The 26,872-nt window shown below is 39.2% G+C and overlaps 2 pseudogenes; one reads left to right on the plus strand and one right to left on the minus strand.

The window, feature by feature from the left end:
- LOC132508513 (centrosomal protein of 78 kDa-like) overlaps positions 1-26,872 on the plus strand; it is a 384,029-nt pseudogene that overhangs the window by 148,408 nt on the left and 208,749 nt on the right.
- Positions 11,796-15,187, minus strand: LOC132515728 (UDP-N-acetylglucosamine--peptide N-acetylglucosaminyltransferase 110 kDa subunit-like; annotated as a pseudogene).

Consider the following 26,872-nt stretch of genomic DNA (forward strand, 5'->3'; position numbering starts at 1 on the left):
TCCCCAGGTGATTCTAATGTGCAGCAACTTTGTGAACCACCTCTTGGCTTCAATCCAGCTAGTGATGAGATATTAAATCTAAGACACATGGACTAGTGCGTGAGCTCTGTTGCTAGGTGTATTCCATTTTCTTCCTCCTGGAAGATTCGTGCCAGGGAAAATGACTGATAGTTGTGTTACTTCTCTGAAATGGATTGAAATTTCCAATTAGTGTGAACAGGGGAGGGTGAATAGGTGAATGCAATAAGGTGTATCATTTACGTATTGCCCTATGTGTATGGCTAGAAGCTTTTGCAACTGAGGTCTGCCCTACTTTTCATGCTAATGGTAATGCTTGTCCTCCTAATGCAGCTGTAAACTTTATAAGCCCATAGGTAGACAGCATCACAAAATATTTACCCCTCCCCACTGGCCCACTGTCAAGCTTCACTCCCCTTCCCCAATACACAAATGTACATCAATGTGCTTGAGACCAATATCAACATATTGACCTTCTTCTACTTTGCAGCTTCCCTCTTATCAGGAGATGTCAGCATTTAGCGCAAGGACCAATACTTGCCTCTTGGTGAGTAATGTAGACAATGCCTCCAAGAGACAAACAGCCCTTAGGGAGGGGGAAAAAGTCTTTCAAAAAGGTTGACGCCCAGAGGAGGCATTTTCAGTCATCTCAGCTTAGAGGTCAAATATCCAAAATTAAAAAGGTTAAAAAAAAGAAGAAGAAAGCAAGGAAGAAAAGAAGGAAACAATTTTCTTATCTCATAGTAATAAGGCAGTTTTCCTTAAAAAAAAATGACTTAAGCCTTAAATTCTCTTTCCTAATCAAAATGTGCTTTTCCGTCTTTAGACTATTCCTCTTATATCCTGTATTATTCATGACGTTTAATTCTTGAAATAGCACATGGCTGAAAACAGAAGCTAACCTCTTGTCCACTATGAATTAAATCTTCTTTTCCTAGGACCTGTCTACAATGTACAATTTGGGGTTTGCCAACATAATTATTTTCTCTGAAATAAGTTACAGCATTTTGCCTTTTCAATATATAGTTATACAGTATATTGTTAACACAACATAGTTAATATAGTCAATATAGTAAATACAACTATAACACACATGATATGATGCCACTTTGGTGATTTTCTTCATCCATGTAATTCTGAAATTTGACAGTATAGTTTTCATATTCTAATGAGCTGAGTATTACCTTTGCAAGGATAGAAAAATAAAATACATAATATTCTTGTGTGGTTTGCCCCTGGGGTGGATTACCATAATGGGGGGATATTTGAGCCTTTCCCCAAGTCATTAAAAAACCTCCACCGAGCAGCCCCTTGTCCTCTCCAGGGAGTGGGGGGAAAGGATCTTTAATCATAATAATCCTGGGGGGAGAAATCTCAGAAATAAGACATCTGCTTCTGTGCCTTGTTGTTTTGCAGAATAGCAATGATTGCTTTAGCAGCTTCTATTGCCCTGTGTGTACAATAAGTAAGTGTACATAAAATTGAATGAACGCATAAAAGAAGGATAAACCCACCCAGCTTAACAAATCCACTCTCTCACCTGCTGTGCCCTGAAACATGAAAGAAAGAATCACGGGATCATAAGGATTAATAAAATAACAGTCTCTCTTAACAATATTGACAGGAGGTATAAGGATAATTTGTCTGATGTGGGACCAACAGCTTAACTGCTTAATTCTTTTTTTTTTAAGGGCAATTCATTCATTTATTATTTAAAGATTGCAAGACAACATTTTAATTTCTGTAGCACAATTTAAATGTTTTACTTCTTTGATAAAGCAGAGTATAATAGAAAAAACAATTAGTTTCCAGTAATATCTATATCTCTATTCAGAATTAAGTCTTCCACAGACATGTAACCTGGAGACAAAAGCCTATTACAATAAGTAAAGCTTCAACAGAGCTGCTACTTTTTGGGCCAGGGAAAGGTTCATCCCTATAGGAGGAGGATGTGCTATGTAAAATGGCTGCAAGGTCACAGCCTTGAGGGCGCTGGAAGTCTATTATCCTATTCCACATTAAGTAGTTTGGTGAACTTCAAACGTCCGTTCATCTGCAACCAAGCTGGCAAACTTTAACTGATATTTCAAGCAGGTAAAAAATAAATTAAAAGAAATCCTTACACTGATGTTCCTTGATTTACACTGTTAAATGGTTCATTAACATGTAATTCTGGCTAAGAATTACATTTGAGACTCCTTGCTCAGATTTTGGTTAACAATACAAATCTTTCAGAAATTCAAGTTCTTATTAATCAATAATTTGTCAGCTAGGATACATTCAGGCATCAGCTGCAACTACAGAATAGGTGCACTGCCTCAGCGCTTTGGAAAGACATAATCTAGAACACTACTAGCAGACAATATATCTGTTACTAGACAGCATATGTGCAGTACAGCAAGACAAAAACATATATTCATGTGTGCCGCAGACCAGCCGGAGAAACAGGATTTCACCGCCCAGGGTCAGAAGGGAAGGGGTAAGGAACTGAAGTAGCACCGATGAATGGGGTCAGAAGGACCAAGACAAACTGATGGTTGCAAGGCAAATTTTATTATGCTACAGTGGCAGATTATATAGACTAGAAAAAGGAAGGTTGCCAGATGGTGGTTTACATTATCTACAGACTGTCTCGGCTCAAGGTTAACTTCCCTGGGAGGAAACCCATAAACCCAGAATCATCAAAAATAACCTGCATGTGCAGGGGGGAGACAGCTTTGCTTGTCTCATTTTACATTCTTTCTGATTTCTGGGCCCTGGTGATTTATCTCCCATGGAATGGAACAAGGAGGGGAACAAGTAGGGACAGTCTCTTCGAGCAGCGGCCGCATGCCTGGCATGTCTGTAGCCTGCTCTCAAGGCTGACTGCTTCCCACAGGTCCCCCTTTTTTATTTTTTAACTTTTGCTGCAAAATAATTCCATGTAGTTTAGTGCCTAGAGTAGTATACTGTTGCATGAGGATATGAAACAGACATGAGAAGATTATTATCAACAATAGGCAAATTATGGCCAGGGTAATAAATCCTGACAACCTTCCAGTAATCCAAGACTGAGGGTTTAACCACTTTAAATGATCCAGTAAAGTTTGAATTACATCTTCTGGTGAAATAAAATCAAGATGTGCATTTTGTATATCCTGAATTTCAGCATTTAATTTCTTAAGATCAAGGCTAATATTATTATCTGACCAAACACTCAGCAGATGCATTTTTACTTTTTCCCATTCCCAAATACAGTCATTGTACTTTTAAGGAGTAACACAAATACATGTATACGTTGCATGACAAGCTAAACGCATCCTCAATTTTAATGCTGCCATCTGATCTCCAATCCCCAAAATTGCGTTTTTAAATTCATCTAACTTGTTACTAATCTGTAAATCTATGTGACTTTGTAAAGATAAAGCAAGACTGGTATTTTGAGATAACCGATTAGCAAAGTGAGCATGATTAATACTCTGTGAAAGAGCAAGACCGGCAGTAGCCGCGGTAGCAGACAGAGCAGCTGAGGCAAGTAAACTTACTATTAGCCACCCAAGAAAGCGTCTCCTTCTCTGCAAGGCTTTAGAGAGTTCCACCCATGCCTGTACTCCAGTATCTTCATACCAAGCTTCTCTCAGATGTACAGGCACCATAACATATATGGGTTGCTTTAGTATAAGCACAGATTGCATTCCTGCAGAAGGGAACATACAACTGCTAAAAATACAATTAACACAGCTAATATTATATCCTCCTTTGGAAGAATTACCAATGTTAATAGAACCAAACAGCACAAGTTATAACAGGTGTATTGGAATAAGTTAGAGCTAGTTTCCATATATCCCAGTTCTTTTGAAATGTGATAAACCTATCTATGATGGGAATAGAAGAGATAAGAATTGACCTCTTAAAAAAAAAAAAAAAGAATTGACCTCTTGGTATAATCTATAGTACACCATATTTGGTTAAAAGTGGATCCAGGAAAGTTAACGGTCATAAAAGGAGGAAATTGATTTTTTGATTTTCTGTTAAGAATAGTAACCTTATGTCCAGCTATAAGTATCCCTTGTCCTCCAAGTAAACACTTCATACAGAAATAATTTCCTGAATCTTCACCTGTAACCTTAGCTATAGTAATAGCGGAATCCCTAAGTGGTGAGGCGTATGAGATTTGACCTCTAATATTAATAGGCTGCCCATTTTATACCAAATGACGGTATCCTTAAGATCCTCTCGTCAGCTGGTAGCCGGGCATATAAGAGTAATGTTGGTTCCTGTAAAACGAAGGATGCCTGGAGAGCCTGACAAACTAATTGATTGATCCGTTCCCTCATAAACATCTGTATGCTCATAACTAATAGCCTTTACACATCCAGTTTCCAGATTCAATGGGCTAAGACAGACAGGTTGGGTACTAAACCAGTTAGTATAATTTACAGACATATTGATTTGTTTTATATTCCCAATAAGAGGCCCATAAACAGTTATCATTGTAAAATACAGGAAACTCTGCTTCAGACCAAGATATGGGTTGTAATGGTGGAGGATCAGGTACATAGGCCCAGTAAGTTGCTGCATTAACAGACGGAACACATGAAATCGTTGCCAACATAGCCAAAAATAAAGTTACAGGTGTAACAGGATTATTCTGTTGTTTCACTAACTCTTGAGCTAGTGAAACCAATTGTTTAATTTGTCCCCAAGTTGGAATATCACTCCTTTGAGTCGTCCTGGCAAGTGGTCTCCTCTTCTTCTTCTCTTTCTGAATCAACACTGTCAAATTTTCGGGAGAGATGCAGAGCTTCTTCATCTTCTGAACTAGTTGTGAGCTGTGGTGAGTCATCTATTTGCTTGACTAAGTGCTCAGGAAGCCAGCAAGGTCCAGGCGCTGATCTGGGAAAGATACACACGTGACCACGTCCCCAAATCAACACAGGATCAGGACCACGCCAAGTGCTGGTTAACGGATCTTTCCAGAGGATCTCCGGAGATTGAGAAGCCAATCTTGGCTCAGCCACCAACCTTTCCCCTGCAGAGCAGCCAAATTTGTCAACAGTGAGAAAATTTAAAGTAAACAGAACATGATTTATAAGGTTATGTGGTGTTGTTCTATACAATTCCCCCCCTTTTATTTTTTCAATAGTTAGCTTTAAAGATCTATTTGCACGTTCTATAATACCTTGTCCTTGAGGGTTATATGGAATGCCTGTAATATGGGTAATTTGTAATGAATTACAAAATGTTGCAAAAGCAGCACTAGAGTAAGCGGGCCCATTATCTGTTTTAATAATTTTGGGAAGGTTCATGAAAGCAAAACAGTGTAATAAATGAGTGATAACATGTTTAGTAGCTTCTCCGGTCTGTGCTGTAGCACAGAGGAAACCAGAATAAGTATCGATAGTGACATGAACAAACTGTAATTTCCCAAAAGACGGGATATGAGTAACATCCATTTGCCATAAATGTCTAGGTAATAATCCACGAGGATTAACAACATAATGTGGAACAGGAAGGTGAGGTAAGCATTGTGGGCATTGCTTAACAATTTGTCAGGCGGCTTCACGAGTAAGGGAAAATTGTGTGTAATGTAGCCGCCGACTGATGGTGTAAAGCGTGCAATTGCTGTGCTGCTTGTGAAGCAGTTTGATCATAACTTACCATAATATGAGGGTGTCCAGGACATGGACCATGAGTATCAACAGTATGAAGATAATGAATGCAGTACATTAGCCATTCTTGACAGCATGACAAACGGAAAGGAGGAGTACAGTAAATTGGGACATGTCCTGCTTTAGGGAAAAGAGATTGAGAAGGAGGAGTAACTTCAACTCTATTCTTGGGAGGAAAATGTACAGGATAAAGATCACATTTAGATCGAGTTAAAACATCTGCAGTCGCATTAAGTTTAGCCAATGGACCAGGCAAGTTAGAATGAGCACGGATATACAGACCTGCAACAGAACCATCGTGGGAACGAATAAGCTGTTGAAGCAAACGAAAAGAGGATGATAATTCAGGGTCATTAGTATGTCCTATGGTCGCAGTCTCCAGAAGAAATAATAAGCTAATAAGATATTTACTATCAGAAAACAAATTAAAAGATATAGAAGGCAAATGTTTAAAAGCCATAATGACAGCAAACAGTTCAACACGTTAAGCTGAAGTCAAGGAAGTTTCTTTAATGAGTTTTGTTCCATCATCAAAGATTACAGTAGCCACTCTTGAAGAAGAACCGTCTGTAAAAACCAAAGGTACATGAGGAACAGGCTGTTGCCTAATTATAGAAGGAAAGATATGAGTTAAGTTTGCTGAATTGGATCAATTTATCAGCAGGGTAATGGCATTCCAAGGTACCTGAAAATCCTGCAAGAGCAAGACCCCATTCATTACTATGTTGAAAAAGCCAATTTTGTTGACTAACTGAATAAGGGATAATAATTTGAGAAGGTTCTATACTTATAGGTTGTAAGCATCTAGTTCTACCTTGCATTATTAAATTACTAATAAGTTCATAATAAGGGTTAATAACTTTAGAGGGTGTAGTTTTCATATGAATCTATTCAATAATTCCAACAGTTTGCCATAAGACGGCAGTAGGCACATGAGGAGTTGGACAAATTATTAAGAAAATTGGAAGGTGAGTATGAATTCTAGTTAATTGTGTAGAACTGATAGATCTATTGACTATTTGTAAAGCTTGAAACCCTTCTGGAGTCATAGAGCATGAAGAAGAAGGATCTGAGTCACCTTTAAGAATATCAAACAAAGGCTGTAATTGAGCAGTAGTAAGTTTTAAGGAAGGCCTTAGCCAATTAATATCTCCAAGTAATTTTTGAAAATCATTTAATGTTTTTAAATTATCAACTCGAATTTGCAGGTTTTGAGGCCTAATAGTAGTGTTATCAATATATTTCCCCAAATATAAAAATGGAGATTGTCTTTGAATTTTTTTTGAGGCAATGACCAAGCCAAATGATTGTAAGGACTGTTGTAAGAATTGAAAAGCAGTCTCTAATAAAGAAATATTATCAGTGGCTAAAAGTATATCATCCATATAATGTATGAGATATAACGATGGAAACCTTTTTCTCACAGGAGTCAAGGCCTGAGCCACATATTTTTGGCATAATGTAGGACTATTTGCCATGCCCTGAGGCAATACTTTCCATTGAAATCTCCTCATGGGTTCCTTAAAATTTAAGGAAGGCAAGCTAAAAGCAAAATGTTTTCTATCTTCAGGAAACAAAGGAATAGTGAAAAAACAATCTTTTAAATCTATAACTAAAAGGTGATAATTGTGTGGTATGGCTGTTGGAGAGGGTAGGCCTGGTTGAAGAGCTCCCATTGTTAGCATAGTTTTATTAACAGCTCTTAGATCCTGTAATAACCTATACTTTCCAGATTTTTTCTTGATAATAAAAATGAGTATTTCAAGGACTACAGGAAATTTCTAAATGTCCTAATTGTTCCAGTACTAACTGTTCTGCAGCTTCTAATTTCTCCTTTGTGAGGGGCCATTGGTCCACCCATACAGGGTCATCAGTCAGCCAAGTAATTGGATCAGCAGTGAGTGGAGGAGAATCCAAGGCCCCTAAGAAAAACCCAAACCTTGTCTATCATTTTTTATTTTCACATCAATAGGATAGACAGTTCCTTGTTGATTTGTTCCCAGCCCTTTTGTGGGAAGAAATCCTTGATCCAACAACATATTAGAGACTTGGGAATTTGGACTATAAAGTAATACTCCCATTTCTTTGAATATATCTCGGCCCCAGAGGTTTAAAGGCAGCCCAGGCAAAACATAAGGCTGGAAGTATCCTGAATGGCCCTCACTATCTTGGCCATAATAATAACTGACTGCTTTGCATAGGAGAAGAACTTTGTCCTATTCCTTGAAGTTCTGTAATAGTAGGACTAATGGGCCAATGTTTAGGCCAGTGTACCTGCGTCGTAACAGAGACATCAGCTCCAGTGTCTAACAAACCTGAAAAAACCTTTCCATTAATGGTTCATTTCATTTCTGGACGTTCTTTCCCTATCTTCTGAATCCAGTAGGCAGCATTAGATGATCCAAAGCCTTTGTTTCTCTCTTTTGATGTTGTAAAATTTGTCCATGAGGTACAAAGGGCAAAAGTAGCAATTGTGCAATTTTATCACCAGAAGAAATAGTTATTATGTTTTTAATAGTTTGTGCCATGACTTTTATTTCTCCTTCATAGTCAGAATCTATGACTCCTGGTATAATAGTTAAACCTTTCATGGTGACACTACTTCTTCCCAATAATAGTCCCATCAAACCCTTGGGTAAAGGTCCATAGATGCCCATAGAGAGGGCCTGAGGACCCATTTCAGGAGTTAATACATAGTGGGCGGAGGTACTGAGCTCCAGTCCTGCGCTTCCTGGTGTTGCTCTGGAGAGCAACGATATTGTATGTTTTTGTTTTTGGTTAACGTCTGATTGATAATTTGAGGAGGATACACAGACACTGCCCTTATTATTTGTTGGGGCCGGGGAAGGCCCCGGGAGGAGTTTCCTGACAGTGGTGTCCCATCGTTGTGGGCCACTGAGCAACAATCTTGTGCCCAGTGTTTTCCCCTATTGCATTTAGGGCATAAACCAGGGATTTTCTGACCATCTGGAGGTTTTTGAGTAGGGAAGGAAGGACTAGGGTTAGAATTAAAAGATCTACATTCTCTAGCAAAATGACCTGCCTTTCCGCATTTAAAACAAGTCTTTGTTTTCTTTTGATTGTTTTTAAACCCCACTTTAGTTAATGCTGCAGCCATAGCAGCACCCTGTATATAAGCAGGCCCAATGTCTGCACAAAGGCGAATATAATCCTCCAATGTTCCCTGTTTTCTCCAAGGTCGAATCGCAGCCTGAGACACATTATTAGCATTCTCAAAAGCAAGCTGCTTAACTACAATTGTACCAGTGAGTCCGTCCACAATGAGTCTCCCCACCGTCTGTGACAACCTATCTACAAGATATGGTTCATCAGGTCCCTGTCTAATTGTTGAAAGATCCTCAGTTTTGTGTGTAGAAGGTCATTTCCTCCAGGCTTGTAATGCCAAATGATTTATTTGAGGATAAGCAACAAAGGGATAAGTTAATTGATCTTGTAAAGAAATATATTGTCCTTCCCAATCAGTATATGATAATCAACTGCAATATTATGGGCAGCATTCTTTTCTGCTTGTTCAGCAGCCCGTTCATAAAAATCAAACTTCCATATTAAATAATCTCCACCATTTAAACAAGCTCGTGCAATAGACTTCCAATCAGCGGGGGGAAGAGCTTCTCCTGTCAACCATAGCAGCAGTAAAAGGAGCAGTGGGCCCATATTGAGAACAGGCAGATTTTCAATCTTTCAAAACTTTAGAAGGGAGAGCCTGATGCTCCCTAGTAGCTTGTTGAGGATTATTAGGATGAGGTCTTTCTATGACGGGACAACAGAAAATAGGATCTTCTCCTCATTTTATTGCTCCTTGTACAGCGCGCTGCAAGGGACTGAGCATTTTTACAGATGTAGATTTTTGAGGAAGACAGTCCTTATTAACCTGCAGCTTTTTCACTGATTTATCTATCATAGCCATTAGAAAATCATCCTCAGGATATTTCTCTCTTTTATGTTTAAAAGCCTCATCTGTTAAGTCAAAATGTTCCTCTTCATCTAAAATATTTAAATTAATTAGCTCTTTCAATTTAGGAAGTGGCGACACAGTAGCTGATACTACAGTCTCTCCTTCTGCCAGAGGCTTATGTTTTTCTGACTTTACATTCAAATCAACACTATCATGAGAAGAATCTAAACATATTTTTATCAGATTCCACAAACTATATGTAACAACAGGAGTATGAGTAGGCCCTCGAGCCTCATAATAATTTTTTAAATCTTCTCCAACTTTCTGCCAGATTTCTATGTCAACAGAGCCGCCATCAGGAAACCAGGGAGATACACCATGGATATGCTGTAAAAATTCAGTCAACTGTGAGGTAGAAACTTTATTACCCTGAGCTTTAAGCATGGAAAGTAAAACCTGAGCAAATAATTCACACTCCTTTGAGCCTTTTGCCCCATCTTATTTTACTTCTGACTATTGCCTTATGCCTCTATTAGTTTCACTTTTACTGGTGGCCACACATATTTTGCATAAGGGTTCTCTTACCTGCACTTTCTTTTTCTTTTAATTGCCTTCACGCTTCCTGTTCGAGTGCCACTTGCCGCGGACCAGCCGGAGAAAGAGGATTTCACCGCCCAGGGTCAGAAGGGAAGGGGTAAGGAACTGAAGTAGCACCGATGAATGGGGTCAGAAGGACCAAGACAACTGATGGTTGCAAGGCAAATTTTATTATGCTACAGTGGCAGATTATATAGACTAGAAAAAGGAAGGTTGCCAGATGGTGGTTTACATTATCTACAGACTGTCTCGGCTCAAGGTTAACTTCCCTGGGAGGAAACCCATAAACCCAGAATCATCAAAAATAACCTGGATGTGCAGGGGGAGACAGCTTTGCTTGTCTCATTTTACATTCTTTCTGATTTCTGGGCCCTGGTGATTTATCTCCCATGGAATGGAACAAGGAGGGGAACAAGTAGGGACAGTCCCTTCGAGCAGCGGCCGCATGCCTGGCATGTCCGTAGCCTGCTCTCAAGGCTGACTGCTTCCCACACATATGTTGCCTTGTTTAAGCCTCAAGCCCTCGATCCTTTGTTGAAATACAATAATTTCATTCCTATGGTTTTCAATACCAGAAACTCAACTTCCAGGAGGGCTAAAGTCTAATTTGTACTCCAAACCAAGTAGCAGTGCAGTTCGCTACTACTGAGGCTGAATCCATAAAGACTTCAAGACCACGTCCAGAAGACAAGTTATTATATATAATACCCTAGAAGGTCTGAAACATAATTATCATATACATAGCTGGTCCTTCAGAGCTTTTTACCTATAGCATGTTTTTTGATGAATTTTATTTAATGTACTGGAGATAACTGTGACTTACTGATCAAATATTTGAATACTTATACTTACCTGGGATTTTTATTTCTGCTGAAAGAAAAAGGAAGAACAGGACTCACTTAAAAAAAAAACTTTAGAAATGAAAGTAAAAATCTTACCCCACACTATCACTTTTGGAAGCAGCATAGAGGGGCAGTCAATGGTAAAACACTGGTGAAATAGGTCAAAACTCTAGGCCAAAAATCCATTATTATTATCATCAGTGACAGTACCACAACTGTGCCCTTCGTAATTAATAATCACTCCTAAGAATCTTCATTTGGCACCAGATGATGTGTTTAAGAGAAACAGTCTGGGAGGTTTTGAATCAGACTTGGTTTTTTGTTAGCCAAGTTACAGGAGAATTTTTAAAGTGGGGGGAAGGGAAGAAGGAAATGGACCAGGAAAAGAATTTAAGCCATCATCTATAAACCAACAAAGCAATAATAGTTCCAAACATTATGTCAGACACTAAAATGACTGATATAGGCTCAAGTGGTTTATAAAACCTATAAAAAGACTACACCAGCAAAGTCCCCATTTATCTGTAGAGTTCAGAAACTAAAACAGGGAATATTTTAGCTTAAAACCTTATCTCAAGAGAATCATATACACTTCACATGAATAAAAATACCTGAAACCAAACGTTTTAAAAAGCTCCAATACCCAAAATATAAAGAAAAATATTAATTCAGAAGACTCAATCAATCCATCACAGAACGGCTGGGCAATCTCTATCTCCCTTCCACACTAACCATCCATCCCATGGAAGACCAAGGGAGATCAGACCTTCCAGACTTACCTTCCAGACCTTCCAGACACCTGGCTGCTGCAAAATTCTATGGAGACTCCTTGTGGAACAGCAGTTTCCCATCTCTTGTGTCTCTCCCTATCATGATCATGCAGGAAGCAAGTCTGGCTGTGCTATTTCTTATCATTGTCTGTCACCCATCTGCAGCATGGTATTGTACAGATAGGGAAAAAGTAGTTCCCTTTCCCCCAGAAGGTTGAGGCTCAGGTACAGGGGTAATTCTCCTGTGCACACAGTCATTATTTAGGCCGACTCAGTGACTTCAACAGGCTTAATCATGTGATCAGGTTTGTTGCCAGCTGCGTAATGCTCCCACATCTGTAGATAGAGCCGCTCTAGGTCTATTGTGTATTGTTTGGTGTTGAACAGAGGGCTAGATGTTCTCTGCTTCCAGACTTTGCCACGAATTTTCTTCAGGTATTCTAGATCAGTTCCCAGTTTCACAGCTATTCTTGTCTATTTTTAGCAATAAGCTCAAGACAGCCTAAACAAGTGAGCTGGGAAGCTGCAACGCGGGAAGCAAGAGTCTCTCCTGGCATAGTCACCATAGGTGTCCCTGACCAAAGGACATCCATCCCTGTGGTGTGTCCATTACAGAGTGGAGTGTCCAAGCAGACATCAGCCAGCTGGCCTCTCCGAACATGTTCCCCTTTAGGAGCAACAGGTGAAAAAATGATACGGTTCTGGGGAAGGCCCATATTTTGTGCGTACTGTTGAATATTAGGTTCTCCTACTGCTGGAAAACGCAACAGCCACAGTACACTATTGGGAACACGCTTCAGAATATTTGCCCACATCTGCAAAGTAGATGGGTCAATTTTATATAACTGATTGAAGTTACAGTACACAATGGCATCTTCTGGTAACCCGTACTGAGAACGTGTGGTTACAATAATGGTACAGGGAACCTCCTCTCCAGTGGCAGCCTTAATGTTGATCTGGGTAGTTGCCAGTCCATTGCTAAGACTGAATCCATTAATTGTTATCTGAATTTGTCCTCTGTTAATCATTTCAATAACTGCCTCTGCAATAGTATTCATAGGAATGACAGGCATATTAAGAGCTGTATTACTGCTGTCTGCCTTGTCTCCTCCATCAGGACATTTCATCTTGACAATTTGCACAGCTGGGAGACTATCAAGAAATGCTTTGAGGTCGATGCCATTCAGCACAATCCGATTGTCATAAATGTGCCCATTGGACTTAAAATCGATGACTGCTTTCTTCTTCAGGTGAGGGAACATATTAGCATGATCACCAATAAAGAAAGTATGGGGCATATAAGCCAGTTTCTCAGAATACTGCTCAGCAACTTCAGCAGGTGAAGTTTCCTGATCAGTGATGATATAATCCATGAAAAGCACGCCACTGGTCCCAGGGTAGCCCAGCCACATTGCCTGAATAGGAGCTGGCCTGAGAGCAAAGAGTTCATTTCGAGCACCCCTGGTATAACCATTCATATTTACAAGGATGTGTATACCATCTTGATGGATGCGATCAGCTGCTTTCCCATTGCATGGAATCTGAGAAAGATCAATGAAATGATGGGCTTCTGCCATCACCTTCGCTCGGAAGTTTGTGCCATCATCTGGGCTCAGGGCATAACAGAATACCTCAAATTTATCAGGATTGTGCATGCCTGGAATAGACTGCATAAGATGAGAAGTAGGATGATTCCCAAAGTCAGAACTCATGTATCCTACACGCAGTCGACCATCACTGAGCTTCAAGTCTTTTGGATGTTCATACGGTGGTTTATGAAGGACATTGATCTCATCCAAGCAGAGGTTCCCATGGCTCTCAGCAATAGCCTTCCTGAAGCCATGAGAAAGAGGATACAGCATACTATGATGAGGCTGCACAGAAGGCAACCTATTCTTCTCCAGCTGGTCAGCCACAATGCTGACCAACTTCTTCATTCGCTCATCATAGTCTGTCCAATCACAGACAATCTGCAGGCAATGAGCCAAATCACAATAAGCGTCGGGAAAATCAGGTTCAAGCTTCAGAGCAGTGTGATAAGAAGCAATTGCTTCTGGAATATTCCCTGAATACTTGTGAATGGAAGCCAGATTGCTGTGGGCATCTGCAAATGCAGGGTTAATCTGAATGGCACGAGTATAACACTGCAAGGCTCCCTGAACATCTTGCATCTCCTTTAGAGTGTTTCCCACGTTACAGTAGGCATCCGCAAAGGTAGGACTGATTCGAACAGCGTCCTTATAATGCATCAGAGCTTCCTGCAGTTTTCCCTGCTTCTGCAATACACTTGCTAAATTTGAATGGGCAACAGCAAACTCTGGGAAGACTTCTAATGCTTTACAATACAAGCGAACTGCCTCTTCAATGTTTCCCTGGTCTCCTTTGATATTGGCTAGGTTATTCAGAGAGTCTGCATGGGTGGGACACAGCCGCAGAGCTGTATTATAACGATCTTCTGCTTCGGCAACACTGCCCTTCTCTTCCAGAGCGTTGGCTAGGTTGCAGTAAGCATCAGGGAAATGTGGTTGCAATTCAATAGCTCGCCTGTAGGTGTCTATTGCCAGATCTATCAGGCCTATGCTCATAGTATACACAAGCCAGGTTGGCATGTACCACTGCATGATTTGGGCTCAAGCTTAGGGCACAAAGGTAAGCTGCCACAGCTCTGTGAAAAATCCGTGCCTCTTTCAAGACATTTCCTAAGTTGATATAAGCATCCAGAAAATTGGGGTCAAGGGTGACAGCCTTTTCAAAGTGATGAATTGCGAGGCAAATCTCCCCTTGTGCATTGAAAACACAGCCAAGATTACTCCAAGCTACTGCAAAGTTCGGTTGCATCTCCATTGCTTTCAAATAACATGCCTTGGCTCCTTCCAAGCGACCCAGGGCTTTGAGCAGGTTCCCCAGGTCACTGCGAACACAGTACAAATCAGGATTGCACTGAATAGCAGAGACATAAGCTTGTACTGCCCCTTCCATGTCGCCTGCTGCTACCAAAGCAGCTGCCAGGTTAATATAACCACTGATGAAATCTGGTTTGAGATGCAATGCATGCCGGTAATGCTCAGTTGCTTCCTGCAACTGCCCTCTTTCCTTGTACACATTCCCCAAATTCGAATAGGCTTCTGCCAGAAGAGGGTTCTGTTTAATTGCCAGAGTACTAAAGTGGGCAGATCTGTCCAGCCTTCGACACTGGAAGTGTAGAGATGAAAGTAATAAAAGTACTCCAGTATTGTCTGGCTCTTGTCTCCACAGCTGCATGCAGTGTCTCTCAGCTGCCTCAAAATCTCCTGCCTGATATTCTCGATGTGCCAACTCAGCTAACCCTTGGAAGGAAAGCATACGTTTCGTTGGTTCTGTGCTGTCGGCCACATTGCCCACAGAAGACGCCATCTGGAGCTTCTGGAGAGAGTGAGAAAAGGGGGTAATTGAGTCCCCCTGCCGCCACTACTGGCAAGAATGTTTCTAGAGGTAGGAAATATGAGGGCAGCAGACGTACCACTGCTTTGGCAGGCTTAAGCAGCGGCAACAGTTACAGGCACCGAAACTTAGGAACTCTGGTTGGCCATCTACCTCTCATGCTCTTGAAATCTTAATTCTTAACCCTGCCCTCTTCCACCATTTTTCTCCTAATCAGGGAATAAAAATTACCTATACACTTGCCTTAGAAGAAATCAAAAGTCAGTAGTCCAAACACTTTTTAAAATTTTGTTTTCTGTCCAGTTGGAAAGGAAATACATGATTGACTTTACTTCATCATTCATATAGTCAATGTGGAAAACATTAGGGCTGTGAATTTCAATACAGTAAGATCAGAAAATTTTAAATTGGCCTTCCCAAACCACTAATAAGTAACCGATGTTGTATATAATGCTAAAATCTTAGAGACTGAGTTTGATATTTTAAAAGTTCTGAAAGGATTAGCTAATTTCTCCTCATCATATTTCTCATGCCTCAAACCTGAGTATTACTTTTTTTAAAATAAATTTATTTATCTTTATTTATTTATTTTTATTTTGGCTGCGTTGGGTCTTCAATGCTGCGTGCAGACTTTCTCTAGTTGCGGCGAGCCGGGGCTACTATGTTGCGGTGCCCGGGCTTCTCATCACAGCAGCTTCTATTGTTGTTCCACAGCTCTATGGGTTCCTTTTTAGGTCCTATGAAGAACGCTAGAAATTAGTTCATGGAATTATAGGTTTTTGCAAAATTGTCAAAAGTGAGATATTTTAACTTCCATCTGGTAAGACCAGCATCTCTTTCTTTGCCAATTTTCCTTCTATCATATTCCGCTATGTTGGATCATACTGGAATGACCACAGGCTTTTTTGAAATCTGGCTAAGGAGGTTTTATTTTTTCTGTGGTACGCGGGCCTCTCACTGTTGTGGCCTCTCCCGTTGTGGAGCACAGGCTCTGGACGCACAGGCTCAGCGGCCGTGGCTCACGGGGCTAGCCGCTCCGCGGCATGTGGGATCTTCCCGGACCGGGACATGAACCTGTGTCCCCTGCGTCGGCAGGTGGACTCTCAAGCACTGTGTCACTAGGGAAGCCCTAAGGAGATGTTTTAAGTGAGGCTATTATGTGATTTTCAGACAACGCCATATGTAATTGACTATATACTATCCCATTACAGGAATAACTTCCAGTACTCATACTGACTACTCTACTGACTTAACTAGCACAAGACACAGAAGCATAAGGACAAAAACCACCTTACAATATTGCCATGTCTTGCACTTCACAGCTCTCAAAGCATGTGTGTTTGAAGAAGATAAAAAGAACTGAAAAGTACAAAACCAGAAGCTATTCTGTGGAAAATTATTTCAATCATCAGGCATGTGAAAGATAAGTCAAAGATTCAGTTCTCATCAATGCTTAGTCAAAACGGAAATTTTCTTCTGTCAAGAATATACTCCAGGCGCTTCCCTGATGGCGCAGTGGTTAAGAAGCCACCTGCCAATGCAGGGGACAAGGGTTCGAGCCCTGGTCCAGGAAGATCCCACATGCCACGGAGCAACTAAGCCGGTGTGCCACAACTACGGAACCTGCGCTCTAGAGCCCGTGAGCCACGACTACTGAGCCTGCGAGCCACAACTACTGAAGCCTGCGTGCCTAGTGCCCGTGCTCTGCAACAAGAGAAGCCACCGCAATGAGAAGCCTGTGCACTGCAACGAAGAGTAGCCCCCACTCCCTGCAAGTAGAGAGAGACTGCGCACAGCAACGAAGACCCAACACAGCCAAAAATAAATAAATAAATAAATAAATAAAAGAATATACTCCATCAACAATGTGTGTAATGGAATGGTGTGAATGAGTATTTTATCAGAATTCCTGTAATGCACAAACCTATAGCAGTACTGAAATCAGTAATGCATTTATAATAGTAAATATTTATGAGGAAGTAATCCATAGAGGTTTTCTCAAAGTTAACAATGAAAATTAATGTGACATTATCAATAATAAATTGTGAAGCTGAAATAAACTTTTCTAAACTATTAATAACTAGAAGCAAATTCTAATCAACCATGTTACAAGAAATCTATGTCTAAAAACTACAAAGTTTATTTCTTAAAATTTTATTTTGAAAATACATAAACTGTCGTATGAGGAGGCAGTTAAAGAATATATAGCTAAAAGAGTGGGGGAAAAGTTTTATAGAGACACATGTGGCAGTAGTTAATTTTTAAATGTCATTTTTCTAGATTTTGTGACACCTATAGTATTGATATTTGAAAGCATTTAAAAAATTGTAATTTGAAGATTTGCTACTTCCAGGTAGAATAAAATATTTTGAAGCAAAACAATGTTTACACTGAGAAAAACAAAAAAAGCCAAATAAAATAGCCAGCATTCAATCAAAAAGTTCTAGACAAACCAAGAGATAGAATCATATGACTAAAATTCTAAGAAAAGTACAGATAATACAAAAATATTTATATAAGATATTGTGTATCTTTATCAGGAAAAGTCTTTATCAAGAAAAGACTTTAAAATCATCAGAATTAATATTATATTTTATTTATTTGTGTATTATATTTATATATAGATATTTATATAAAGAACTTAAAGATAAAGCCCTAGTTAAGGCAGTGACAATAGCAGTAGCAGTGGGAGTGAAAAGAAATGGTTATATTCAAGCATATTTTGTCAGGAAAAGTTCAAGATCAAATGTCTGACTGCATACATGGGATGGATAGACGGAGTGGGAAAAATCAAAGTTAACTATAGAGGTTCTAGTGAAGATGGGGTTGCCGTCACCCAACCCAAGGGGCTGCGATCATCCCCAAGATCTAGGAGACTCAAAGGGAAGGTCATGGTCAGAGGCAAAGTTAATTGGTGGGAAAATAAGACTCCCAGTCTCTCCATCTCCTTATACCAGTTTTTTTTTAACATCTTTATTGGAGTATAATTGCTTTACAATGGTGTGTTAGTTCCTGCTTTATAACAAAGTGAATCAGTTATACATATGTCCCCATATCTCTTCCCTCTTGCATCTCCCTCCCTCCCACCCTCCCTATCCCACCCCTCTAGGTGGTCACAAAGCACCAAGCACATCTCCCTGTGCTATGCAGCTGCTTCCCACTAGCTATCTATTCCTTATACCAGTTTTGTTTTTCTGCTCATATACGTAGCAGCATTTCATTCAAGGGGAAAGTCATTGATCTGACTGGTCAAATTAAACAACATAGTTCAAGGCACATTTACAGTGGTTAGTTCCTCCACAATTTAGAAAGTCACATTCACAATTTCCCTCTTCCTACCCCGCAGAACACATTGGCCATTCCTCCAAAGTTTCCACTCCACAGAGTGGACCAGAGATGACATTAGCCCAGAACTGAGAGCTTGGCATGAGATGGTGTCAGCCCCACATAGAGCTCTGGCATAAGTTATAACCCAGCCCAACTCTACAGAGAGCTCTGCAAGGAATCCTGGGAGTAAACTCAGCCATAATAATGGGATTCTGTTTTTCATTTGCTTTTCTTCCTTGATTAACTTGCCCTGGCCACTCTGACAAACCAACTTTCAGGCATTCCTGGGCCACTCACTAACTTTATTCCATTTAATGTCATCCAGATTCCCAAGAAAATTACTAACTATAAGGAGGGAAATTTGGAACATGGTGAGTTTTAGATGCCTGAAATATACAGGTCATTGAATCCAGTTAAGTAGCAAATTATCTGGATCTCAAATATGCCAGTAGAATAGCAGACTAAGCTCAATTTAATGTACTCTTACTGGAGACACATGTAAATTCTGGGTCAATTTTGAAAAAGTTAAAAGCACATAGCTGAGATTAAAAGAAAGAAAGGAACGCCTGCATGTTTCAGAAAGTAACAGAGAAATTAAATCCAGAGAAAGAAGAGCGCACTGATGTCTGTGGGTTCCATTCCTTAGTATAGGCCTTATGTAAATAGGAGCTGGAGCTAGAAATCTAACATTACCTTGAGGCCAGGAATTTAGACTCAGGATGGAACAATATTGAGAAGTTGGTACAGATATCCTACAGAAATTTCATGAGGAACTGCTTAGTCCATTAAGAGGGCCAAGGGCGGTGGTGAGGAAGATTGATATCTCTTGAAAACCTTCAGGTACAGAAAACATCAGCACCTCTGAAAAGTAGGCCTGTCCTTCCCAGCGTTGTGATGGCCAGGTTGTCACTAACCTGTAAGGCCCTGTATGAATCAGAAACTGCAAGGAGAGTAATTCAAAGAAAAACAGATGCAGGATGGGTTTGGCAATAAATCCTAGGACCCTATCAGAAACAAAATTAAAACCACTCTAAAGGGAAATTTTAACAAACCAGAGCAGATAGTATCCTAATCAGAATAGAATAATAATTCTGAGGAAGTTACTTTAGTTATTTAAGTAATATTCAATGCATTTCCATGGCCAGGCCCTTTTGAAGAATTCTAAAACATATACAAACAATTCGTTTACATCTTATATATCCCACCATCCAGAGCAAAATTCACTTAAGTACTGTACTGGTGGAAACTGGGCAGCACTATGGAGACAATAAAAAGGTGTTTACCATCAAAAAACGTGAAGGTAAGATAATGTCTAATTTTTAATTATCCTGTGGTTTATTGAAATCTTTTGGAAACCCAAAATAGAGAAAACCTAGAAAATGAAGACTTAAATCTTTAGAGATTTATCAACTCATCTATAAAAGCTTTATTAATCTCTTCTTTTAATACCATTCCTGAGAGGTATAAATGTGTCCAGTGATAGGGTTGAAGAAGCCTGAGAGAATTTCAATTGTTTACTATTCTTGGTCAGCTATTAAGACCTTTCAGGAGCATCTTGATTTTCATGGCATCATCCAACAAAAAGCAGGATATTTTACAGAAAGTCCTGGTCCACTTTTTGGCTTGCTTTTTTGTTTATGTTTTTGGTTTTCTCACATTGGGCGGTACATTAGGCTACCTATTGCATACTCCCTCATTCATGCATGCATTCATTCAAACAATATTTACTGAGTTGAGATATTTAATTAACACCCAATAAATGATGTTTAGATGAATGAATGTGCTTTTTATCAAAGTAAGTGTAAGTACTGAGAAAAATTACAGAATGTATGATCCCAGCCCCACAAAAGCATATAATTGTGTTGAGGATATAACATATGCTGGTGAAATAACTAATATATCATATTGGACAGTTTCTAAGTTCAAAAATGAGTTTTTATAAATAATCAGAGCCTAAGGAGGACAAAGAAGGGACAGTTCATTATGGGTTCTATCAATAGATGTACATTTCAGATGAGATTTGAGATTGACCTTAAAGAAAGAAGAGGACTTAGATATATGAACAGAGAACAAAAAAGGCATGGTGATAGCATGTGCATAGATAGTGTGGCCAATATTTATGTTCTTCCTTAAAGATAGTCAGAGATAACCCAAATGTAACTATTTCCATGGGTCCATTCTCAGTATCCAAACAAAATGGCAAATCCTATCTTAGTAAAACTAATGAAAAACACAGTCTTTAACAAAGACATTGTGAAGGAAAGGGGGAGAGAAAGGCTTGCATCCCACACCACACAACAAAACTTATTTAATTATTTGTTTCATTTTCTCCCTCTGAAAATTTCCTCTCCCTCTCTCTGTACATCTCTCTTCTCCCACATCTGGCCACACTCTACCAGCCACCTTTCCAGATCTTTCCAGAACTCTCCATCCTAGTTTCATTATGCCACAAGTTAAACATCTCACAGGTCTCCAGGATGCATCCTCATCACTTATTCCACAAAGACAGACAAAGGACACTTCTCAGGATCACGTTTCGTGGAAGGAAGAGGTAACGAGGAGTGATTATAAATACTATAAGGTGGAGAGCAGTGACTTAAAATACCATTTTTCCTCTTAGAATGTGAATACAGGGAACTTTGGGAAACTAGAAAATCTAGAAAGGATTCATTGATAATTATTTATTTTCAATGAATAAAATAAAATGTAATAATACGGCTAAACTCTGACAGATTAACTTTTTCAAAAGTTGCTTTCACACACCTTCACTATTGGGATGTTTGATAAACACATCTTTCTTCTTTCTTTGCAGATACTGGCACCAAACTTTCAAACAATAAGAAACTTCCCATAAGTCCCTTGCCAGGCAAGATTAAGGTATAACAATCCAAACAGATTTTTGAAGAAGACAACTGGTTGAAAGCACAGGAAAAGAGCTGGGTTTCTCTTTTTCAACAGTCACATAATGAGTAATGTGGGAATTGGTTTACAAAGTCTCTCTCCATGAGGGGCTAAGGTTAAGATTAGAACTTCTGAGGCCAGAAGAGCAAAATAACTACAACAACCCACATATTTTCAAGAGCCGCACTTTGGATGTGAGGGACTGATTTTTCCCACTCTGTTTTCAGCAACCCAACTGGTGTCTTTATTAAATGACATAAGAGAATACAGTGTGGCCAAGAAGGCTTAGATTTCCTTAGCCCCAAGTCAGATATTCTCAAGTGACTGTCCACTTAAATTAAAAAGAGAGATTTACAAGAGGAAACTGGATACAACTGAGTGTACTTTTATTTCAACCCTTTCCCTGAATGTTTTGTTTTGTTTTCAGTTCTCCACTGAAGTTGCCTACATTAATATATTTTTAAGAACATTTCCTTAAGTTGAAGTATTCATTCAGTATATTCATTTACTATAATTGAGAAAAGCCAAATGACTTAGGCAAATTCATTTCTATATTGCCACAGCAGTGTATTGTGAACTAAATGACACCTGGCAGTTCTTTACTCAGATACTAACTCAATTAGAAGGCAGAACAAGGATACCTACCCATTCAGGGAAGGAAAGGTCACTTAGCCTCTGTAGCTGTCTTAAGTCTCTTATCATCACAGTAACAAATTGAAGACTAAAAACCATACGATCATCTCAATAGATGCAGAAAAAGCTTTTGAAAAAATTCAATATCCATTCATGGTAAAAACTCTCCAGGAAGTGGGCATAGAGGGAACATACCTCAACATAATAAACGCCATATATGACAAGCCCATAGCTAACATACTCAATGGTGAAAAGCTGAAAGCATTTTCCCTAAGATCAGGAACAAGACAAGGATGCCCACTCTCACCACTTTTATTGAACAGAGTTTTGGAATTCCTAGCCATAGCAATCAGACAAGAAAAAATAAATAAATAAAAGGACTCCAAAATGGAAAGGAAAAAGTAAAACTGTCACTGTTTGCAGATGGCATGATACATAGAAAATCTGAAAGACACCATCAAAAAACTATTCGAGCTCAAACATGAACTTGGTAAATTTGAAGGATACAATAGATTTCTATATATAAAATTTGTATTTCTATACACTAACAGTGAACTATCAGAAAGAGAAATTAAGGAAACAATCCCATTTACAATCGCATAAAAAAGAATAAAATACATAAGAATAAACCTGCCTAAGGAGGTAAAAGACCTGTACCCAGGAAACTATATGACACTCATAAAAGAAAGATGACACAAACAGCTGGAAAGATATACCATGGTCACAGATTGGAAGAATTAATATTGTTAAAATGACCATCATACCCAAGGAAATCTACGGATTCAATGCAGTCCGTATCAACATATCAAGGGCATTTTCCACAGACCTAGAACAAATAATTTTAAAGTTTGTATGGAAACACAAAAGATCCTGAATAGCTAAAACAGTCTTGAGAAAGAAGAACACAACTGGAGGAATCATGCTCCCTGGCTTCAGACTGTGCTACAAACCTACAGTAATCAAAACAGTATGGTACCGGCACAAAAACATCCATCACTGGAACAGAATAGAGAGCCCAGAAAGAGACCCATGCACTTATGGTCAATGAATCTATGACAAAGGAGGCAAGAATATGCAATGGAGAAAAGTCTGGGCTTCCTTAGGGATGGTTTCATCAATTAATTTGTTTTCTTAAATGGACCATACTTTTCCATGTGTTTGTATACCTTGTGAGTTTTTTGGTTGAACATTGGGCTTTCAAATATTATAATGTGGTGTCTATGGAAATCAGATTCTCCCACTTTCCCAGGGTTTTCTGGGCTTTTGATTGTTGAAGGCTGTAGTAGTCTGTTTGTTTAGGGACCTTTCCAAACTAGTTTTGCAATGACTGTACTCCTTATTGTATGTAGGCACTGAAGTCTCTGTTCCTTTAGTTCATGTTTAGCTAATGTTTTGACAGAGATGTCCTTGAATTCCTGCACCTAAGACAAACAAAAACACTGCACTGAGTTCAGGGCTCAGCCCATGGTAAAAGCTTAGAGACTCCTCTGGTGTTTTCAGAACATGCATCTTATCTTGAGTATGCATGTGGTTTTCTTAATTTCTCTGGACACATATGTACTTTTTGTATGTTCTAAGTTCCCAAAGAATCTCCCCCAACTTTTGCTCCTGCATCTTATGTGGTCTATTGTATTTCAATGCACAGTCTTCTGCCCCAGCCATCTGTGCTTTGTTAGTTCACCTTGCACTTTTTTTGAGCAATGACCACTGCTTTTCCAGATTGTGTTCCAGGTTAGCTAAGACAGAGATAAGCATCTTGTGTCAGTCCTTCAGGTAGCTCCCAGACAGGTTAGAACAGATACACATAATAATCCGAGAGTATGGTTTCTTTTCCTCCCTCCTGAAGCAGGATTGAGGGTCCCATACTAGGAATGGTCTGCTGCTATTTTAAGACTATCACTGCATTAAGACCCCACCACTTTAAGACCATCACTACACTAACAGTAGATGGGGCAAGGGCAAGTAAAAATGCCACAAAGCTTTCCTGCCATTTTCAAATTGCCTCTTCCCTGGTTCAGTATGTGTTTGGTTGCTGTAAATCTTTGCCTGATTTCAGGACTAAGAGAAACTCAAGGAACGCCACAACAAGAAACAGTATACTCAAACTCTCAGATGCCAAAAGACAGAGAAAGAATCTTTTCTCCCAAAGGAGAAAGAAAAAACAAATTTGTTACAAAGCAGGGATCCTCAAAAAGATTCATAGCTAATTTCCTATCTGAAACCACGGAAGCAAGAGGCCAGACATATTTAAAGTGCTGAAAGAAAAAAATTGTCCACCAAGGATTCTATATTTGGCCAAACTGGCTTCAAAACTTAGGGAGAAATTAACACATTCCCAGATGAACAAAGGCTGAGGGCGTTTGTTTTACAACTTCCTAACACTGCCCTATGACAAATTCTAAATTGAACCTTCAGGTTGAAATGAAAGGACACTAGACAGCAACTCAAAGCTGTATAAAGAAATAGAAATCTCCAGTAAAGATAAATACATGGGCAGATACTAAAGCCAGTATTGTGCTACTGGCTTGTAACTCTACTTTGTATTTCTTACATGATTGAAAAAACAAATGCATAAAATAATCATAAATCCATGTTATTGGGCTCACAAAGTATAAAGGTGTAATTTGTGACAACAATAATGTAAGGAGGAGGAATGGAACTGTAGAGGAACAGAGTTTCTGTGTGCTATTGAAGTTGGTTGCAATTCAAATGATATTGGTTGAACTTTAGAAGGGTAAATGTAATCTTCTTGATAACCACAAAGAAAATATCAATAGACTATATGCAAAAAGAAATGAAAAAGGAATCAAGAGTTCACTACAACAAGATCGGCTAAGCACAGAAGAAGTCAGTAATGGAGTAAATGAGGGGAAAAAATGCATAAGACATACAGAAAACAACCAGGAAACAGACAGAATTAAGTTCTTCCTCATCAGTAATTTTTGAAAAAGTAAGTGGATTAAGCTCTCCAATAAAAAGATAAATATTGGCAGAATGGACTTTAAAAACATCCATAATCAAAGTATATGCTGTCCGCAAAAAACTCACTTGATTTCAAGAGACACAAGTTGGTTGAAAGTTAAAGCACAGAATAAAATATCCCATGCAAATAATAACAAAAAGAAAGAAAGAGAGAGAGAGAAAAAGAAAGGAAGGAAGGAAGGAAGGAATGAAGGAAGACAGATCTGGGATGGCTACATTAATATCACACAAAATAAACTTTAAATCAATACCTATCACAAGAGGAAAAGGAGGCCACTATATGTTGATAACAAGTTCAATCTATCAAGAAGATATAACAACTATAAACATATATGTACCAAACATCCCCCAAATATGTGAAGCAGACATTGACAGAATTGAAGGAAGAAATAGATAGTTCTAAAATAATAGTTGGAGATCAATACCTTGCTTTCAATAATGGATAACACATCTAGACAGAAGATCAGTAGAGAGGTAGGGGGACTGAATAACACATTTAACCAACTAAACCTAACAGCCATATATAGATCACTCCACTCAACAACAGCAGAATACACATTTTTCTCAAGTACACATGGAACATTCTCCAGGAAAGACCATATGTTACACCACAATACAAGTACCAATACATTTTTAAGAAACTGAAATCATACAAAGTATCTTCTTCAGCCACAGTGAAATGAAGGTAGAAATCAATAACAGAACCATTGGTAGCCATTTCCCATCATGCCTGCCACACATGATATAAAGCAATGAAGGGAAAAACATAATTGACCATTTAGAAAAGTGGGAAAGAGGACATACCATTGACACAGAGTGTGTGCTGTTTCCCGTTGTCAGGGATAGAAATAAATTAGCATCATTTATTCATTAGTGTGTTAATTTCTTGGTCAATCATTGGGCAGCCAGTGTTTCTGCCTGATGGGAAGATTTCCTATACTCAGTGTTGAGTGGAGACAACCTTGAAAGGGACATTTAAAAGGATTATACTGTGATGGGCTTAGCAGTACCCTTCCTCCTATGCCAGTATTTAGGCTGGGGTATTTCCATGCAGTGTGTACAATCGTAGGCCCCAGGTCACCAGAATTTAGTTGGATTCGTTTTGTTAATACATTCCCTCAGTACTTTGTCTTTTATTTGACTGTTGCATTTACTTCATTCTTTATTATCACTGCGAAACAACTTTGTTTCCTGTTCAGATGCCAAAAAGTGGATATCAATACCTCCTGAGTTTTACACATCACAGATCTGTTTTACATATCAGAGACAGAGACAGCAACTATTTCCTATGACTTTGAGACATGCTTTGAACATGTGATTAACATGTTGAGTGTTGAAATGTGTGTCGAGCTCATTATACTTGCTCTAAAAGGTTTCAAACTGCAAAGATTTAAACATCTTTATCTTTGAATAGTTTTCCTGTGCTGTCCCTTTGTGTCAGACTGTTAATGTGCAGTCTGGCACCTTCAAATAATGTGGCTTTGTAACCAACTATTTACATGTTGTTTTATCCACAGAGAATCTTTTTTTTTAAATAAATTTATTTATTATTTATTTTTGGCTGTGTTGGGTCTTTGTTGCTGCACGTGGGCTTTCTCTAGTTGGGGCGAGCAGGTACTACTCTACATTGTGGTGTGTGGGCTCCTCATTGCTGTGGCTTCTCTCGTTACGGAGCACGGGCTCTAGGCGCTGGGGCTTCAGTAGTTGTGGCTCGTGGGCTTCAGTAGTTGTGGCTCATGGGCCCTAGAGCACAGGCTCAGTAGTTGTGGCGCACAGGCTTAGTTGCTCCGCAGCACGTGGGATCTTCCCAGACCA

This window comes from Lagenorhynchus albirostris, chromosome 2 (assembly GCF_949774975.1).
Source record: "Lagenorhynchus albirostris chromosome 2, mLagAlb1.1, whole genome shotgun sequence".
Taxonomy (NCBI): domain Eukaryota; kingdom Metazoa; phylum Chordata; class Mammalia; order Artiodactyla; family Delphinidae; genus Lagenorhynchus; species Lagenorhynchus albirostris.